Raw genomic sequence first — 6,000 nt, 5'->3', positions numbered from 1 at the left:
CAGGCCAGGAGAGTACCTGATTGGCGTGATTGCATCTACGGCAAGTGCTGAATTTCAGCCATATGTTTTCGTGGAGCCTCCTGCTACCAGATTTGCCTCGTAAGTGATGAGGTTCTGAATTCCCATTCCCCAGATTTTCCTTTTTAGGAGAGGGGACACCGTGAATCTCTCCTTCCTGGTAACTCCCCTTTTCAGCAGGGTCTGTGAGCCTGGTAGTTCTCATCCCTGTTTTGTCCTTCTTTCCTTCGAGGGAAAGATTCTTGGGGGAAGATAAATGCTCAGGTACCATCTAGTTAACACACAGCCTGCCATTTCAAATGCTGGAAAAACTCTTCCCTGGAACACTGGAGAACTGCTTCCAGTCATTGTTGACAATACAGGGTTAGATGGACCCGTGGTCTGACTTAGGAAGCTTCCTATGTTTATAGCATTTTTTATCTTGTGCTGTCTCTCAGTGTTACTTCTGCAAAGACATGCAAAGGGATTGGGCGGAGGGGAGTTTTGCGGTGGGAAGTGCGAAGTGCAAAGGAGAAGATGTTTGTGTAGTAGTAGTAGTAGTAACTGTTATTATCATTGTGGGGGGGGGGTCCAAAAGAGTGTTTTTGTGTGGCTGTGTGAATCCCTGCTTCCCTCCCCCTCAGCATGATCTTAAAGTTCATGAGCTGCAGTTCCCCCTTTTTGTGGCATGGGGTGTTGGCTACCTGCCGGGGATTTAAGAGACTGCTCCATCTCTGGTGGCCCTGCTCTCTGGGACACTAGATCTAGTTAGCAACAGCTGCCACTCAGGAGTAATAATATGAGTACTTTATTGTACTGGAAGTGCCAGGAGAGAAATGAAGGGATTCCCCCCATATTTGGTGTAGCTACCGTGTAATATTCTGCTACATTTTATGAGAAAGAATGTGTTACACTCCGTTTACTGATGCACCTGCTTCAGAAGGAAGTATAGGAAGGTTATTGAGGAATAAATGAAGATGATATGGCAGATACGCAAGGAAGAGGTGAGTCTTCCGTATTGTTTATAGGGATGTACGAATCACTTACCTGGTTCCAGTCGGGGCATCTGCCGGGGGGGGGGGAGAGGCACTCCATTCCTCCCCCTGGAATCCTTGACGGCGGGGGAGGCGATCCAGTCCTCCCCCCCGGAATCCTGCCTTGCTGGCTCTGCTTCGCGGCGGCTCCGCAGAGCAGCCGGCCAGGGCCGTCAGCAGCCGGACTTCCGCCATTTGCAGAAACTTCCGCCGTTTGCGTCCTTCCAGGCTGCCGTGATAGGCTAGGTAAGTATTTACGTAGCCTATCACAGCATGCCCCCCCAAAAAACACGGCACATGCAAATGGCGGCGGCTACAGCAGCTGCCATTTGCGTTCTCTATTTTTCGCCATTCTAGCCTACATAAATACATGTAGGCAATTATGGCAAAAAAAAGGGAACCGCAAATAGTGTAGTGGGCGCTATTTGTGTTTCTTTTTTTTTACCGTAAAAGCCTACATAAATATTTACATAGGATAAAACAGCAAAAAAGAAGAAGAATGCAAATAGTGCCCAGTACGCTATTTGTGGTTCCCTTTTTTTTCTGCTGTAATTGCCTACGTAAATATTTACATAGGCTAGAACAGCGAAAAATAGGGAACCACAAATAGCCGCCGTAGCCGCCACCATTTGTGTATGCTGGTTTTTTTTGGGGGGGGTTGTTAGCCATGATAGGCTACATAAATTCTTACGTAGCCTATCACAGCTCGAAGGACGGCAATGGCGGCCGCAGCAGCCCGGCCGCAGCTGTCCAGGAGACCAGCCGCCACCGCTGCTGCTGCCGCAGGAACCGCCGCCAAATCCACTGCCAAATCTGCCGCATCTGCCCCAGGTAAGTTCCAACCTGGGGGCAGGGGGGCAGGAGGCTGTTCCGCCATGGATTCTGGGGGGCCAGATTCTCACTGGTATCCATGGCGGAATTCTCTGCCATCCCTAGTATTGTATCAATAGTTGGAGTAGGAGAGGGTCCGTGTTCGGGCAGTGATCTCTGTTCAAGAAATACTGGTGTTTTATGTATTTAGCTGTGTGACCAATTGCCTGTGAGCCGGTTGGGGAGTTGAGGGGTTTCTTTTTCAAATGCTTCCTTGACTCTGCTGAACCATTCTTTATCTATCTTTGGAGATTGGGTCTAATGCAGTTGTTAGGTTAGAGTGCTGGGACCAAGACCCACTAGACCCAGGCAGAAATCTTCACTCAGCTATCAATTTCACTGGGTCATCATGGGCCAGTCACCCTCTCCCAGTTTAATCATCCCCACATGGTTGTTGTGTTGATCAAAAAAAATTCAAAGTCTTTTTTTAAAAAAGGGGGGAGGTGTTGGGAGCCAGGGAATGGCCATTATGGTTCTACAGGGCAGAGGGAGATACAGAGCGGGAAGACAGTCACACTCTAAAGGCAGAGTGTGTAACAATAGGGTGCTGACTGTCCCTAAACTGTCCCCCAACTCAAATAACCTGGATGGCCCTGGCAACAGATCCCCTGGGCTGAAACTGCTGCTGCTGAATGCCAGGTCAGTGAATGGTAAAACAACTGCCATCCAGGACTTGATCCTGGATGAGCACAGTGACCTGGCCTGTATTACAGAGACCTGGCTGGATGAAGCTGGGGGCATTAATCTCTCTCAGCTCTGCCCTCCAGGGTCCTCTGACCAGCAGCAGGCAAGACCTGGGGGGCAGGGAGGTGGAGTGGCAGTGGTCTATCAGGATTCGATCCCCCTAACCAGGTGCCCTATCCCACAGTCTGCTGGGTTCGAGTGTGTGTATTTGAAGGTGGGTGCCCAGGACAGAATAGGGATTCTGTTGGTGTACCGTCCACCCCACTGCTCAACAGTCTCCCTTCCTGACTTAGCTGGGGTAGTCTCAGGGTTGGTGTTGGAGACCTTTCAGCTTGTTGTGCTGGGGGATTTCCATGCTCAACAGCCACGCTGAGGCTGCCCTGTCAGGAGCAGCTCAGGACTTCATGTCTGCCATGACAACCATGGGTCTGTCCCAGAAGGTATCTGGCCCCACCCATGCTGCTGGGCATACTCTGGATCTTGCTTTCTGTGCTGGATGGGGTGATAGTGATCTGAGACTGGAGGAACTTTCTATAGTTCAGTTGTCATGGACAGATCACTACCTGGTGGGGTTTAGACTTGCTGGCACTCGGAACCTCTGCAGGGGTGGATGGTCCACCCCAGAAGGCTGATGGATCTGAATGGTTTCCTGATGGCTCTTGGGAATTTTCCTATTGCCTCAGCAAGTGATTCTGTCAAAGCCCTGGTTGATCTCTGGAATGGAGAAATGACCAAGGCCCTGGACACAATCGCTCCTGAGAGTCCTCTCTCACAAAGTGGAGCCGCACCGTGGCACCCTGGTTTTCTAGGGAGCTGGTGGTGATGAAACGAGTGAGAAGATTACTAGAGCGTTGTTGGCAGAAAACTACCAATGGACTACCCCCCCGCCACCCGCCAAAATCCTCCCCAGAAAGGACCTACCTGGCGGCAGCAGCGGCAGCAGTGGCAGTGGCAGCTCCGGGTTATCTTTCAGCCACTGCTGGGCTGTGGCCGCAAATGGTGGCCACTATGCAGGCCGCCTTTTGTGTCCCTGCCAAGCCGTGATAGGCTACGTAAGTATCTACATACATTTGCGTCCCTGTCTTTTGCCGTGATAGGCTACGTAGATACTAACATAGCCTATTACGGCAAAAAGCAGGGGCACAAATGGCATAGCAGCCACCATTTGCATCCCTGCCTTTTGCCGTGATAGGCTACGTAGATACTTACATAGCCTATCACGGCTTGGCAGGAACGCAAATGGTGGCTGGCATAGCGGAAGTCCGGTTGCGGCCGGGGAGAATTCCAGGGGGGAGGGACAGATCGCCTCCCCCCCCACCGTGGACTGCCAGCTGGAATGGGGTAAGTGTTTCACACACCCCTAGATTGAACATGGGCTAGACCCTATTTGAAGGCCTACTCTGTGGCAATATGGCAGCAAAGAAAATATTTTTTCTGCTACTATTGCGTCTGCAAAGAGCTGTCCAGAGGAGCTGTTTTGAGTGCTTAGGGGTATTTTACACACCAGCCCGCAAGAGGATAATTTAAACTTCTTGACAGCCCACTGTGCACAATTTGTTCAGCACTTTGCAGACAAAATCGCTCAGATCTGCTCTGACTTGGACGCTATAGTTAATACAGACCTAGTGGATGTAACTTTGGCCCCTGCTTGTCCAGTGTTGTTGGATACTTTTCAATTTGTACAGCCTGAGGATGTAGACAGGATCCTGGGAGAGGTGAGAGCCAGCCACCCTGTGTGTTCTAGATCCTTGCCCTTCCTGGCTCATAAAAGCAGCCAGAGGTGGGCTGGCCAAGTGAGTAAGGGGAGTGGTTAATGCCTCACTTGGTCAAGGCAGAGTTCCAGCCTGCTTGAAGGAGGTGGTGGTAAGACGGTTGTTTAAAAAGCCCTCCCTGAATCCCACCATATTGGATAATTATTGGTCAGTCTCCAATATTCCATTTCTGGACCAGATATTGGAATGTGTGGTGGCCTCCCAACTCCAGGGATTCCTGGATGAGACAGATTAACTAGATCCATTTCAATCTGGATTCAGACCCAGTTATGGGACAGAAACAGCTTTGGTCGCCTTGGTGGATGACCTATGCCGGGAACTTGACAGGGGGCATGTGTCCCTGTTGGTTCTGCTGGACCTCTCAGTGGCTTTCAGTACCATTGACCATGGTATCCTTCTGGGCTGCCTCGCTGGGATGGGACTTGGAGGCATTGTTTTGCAGTGGCTCCATTCCTTCTTGGAAGGGCAGACCCAGAAACTGGTGCTGGGGAACTTCTGTTCGACCCCCTGGCCATTGGCCTGTGGGGCTCCTTAGGGTTCTGTTTTATCCCCCATGCTAGTTAACATATACATGAAACCATTGGGAGAGGTTGTCTGGAGTTTTGGGGTTTGGTGTCACCAGTATGCTGATGACACCCAACTTTCCATCTAATTCCAAGGAAGCTGTTGGGGTGCTAAACCGATGTCGGTCGGCGGTAATGGACTGGATGAGGGTAAACAAACTGAAGAGTAATCCAGGCAAGACAGAGGTGCTCCTGGTCAGTCGAAGGGTAGATCAGGGGATAGGGATTCAGCTTGTGCTGGATGGGGTTACGATCCCCCTGAACACACAGGTTCGCAGCTTGGGTGCACTTCTGGATTCAGCCCTGGGCCTGGATGCCCAGATTTCAGCAGTGGCCAGGAGTGCATTTGCACAGTTGAAGCGAGTGTGCCAGCTGCGCCCATTCCTTGAGATGTCTGACTTGGCCACAGTGACACACATCTTAGTTACATCCTTTTTGGATTACTGTAACGCGCTGTACGTGGGGCTGCCTCAGAAGAGCGTTCGGAAACTTCAGCTATTCAAAGAGCTGCTGCCAGACTGTGGACTGGGGCTGGCTACAGGGGGCATACAACTCCCCTGCTAAAACAGCTTCACGGGCTCCCAGTCTGTTTCAGGGCACAATTCAAAGTGCTGGTCATGACCTATAAAGCCCTATATGGCTCGGGTCCAAGTTATCTGAAAGACGGTATTCTACCCTATGAGCCTACTCATGCCCTGAGATCTTCAGGGGAAGCCCTTCTCACCGACCCGCCACCATTGCAGGCACACCTGGTGGGAACACAGGAGAGGGCCTTCTCAGTGGCTGCCCCAAGGCTCTGGAACGCCCTTCACAGGGAGGCAAGAGTGGCACCCTCCTTGATATGCTTTTGTAGGCATGTAAAAACTTTTTTGTTCCAGTAGGCCTTTGCGGATAACTAGTCTGGACCTGTGAAAATATGATGGATAGATACTATTGTTCCTGTTGTCTTTTAATGTTTTGATATTTTTACAATTTTAATATTGAGAATTTAATTATATTTTAAACTTTTGTACACTTGTATTTTTATTTCTATTTATAGGTTTTAACTGTATAAGTTTTAATGTTGTAAAGCCACCTTGA

Source organism: Heloderma suspectum, chromosome 2 (genome assembly GCF_057233095.1).
Source record: "Heloderma suspectum isolate Gila_16-S chromosome 2, 16-S_ref, whole genome shotgun sequence".
Lineage (NCBI taxonomy): Eukaryota > Metazoa > Chordata > Lepidosauria > Squamata > Helodermatidae > Heloderma > Heloderma suspectum.
This window is presented reverse-complemented; position numbering follows the sequence as displayed.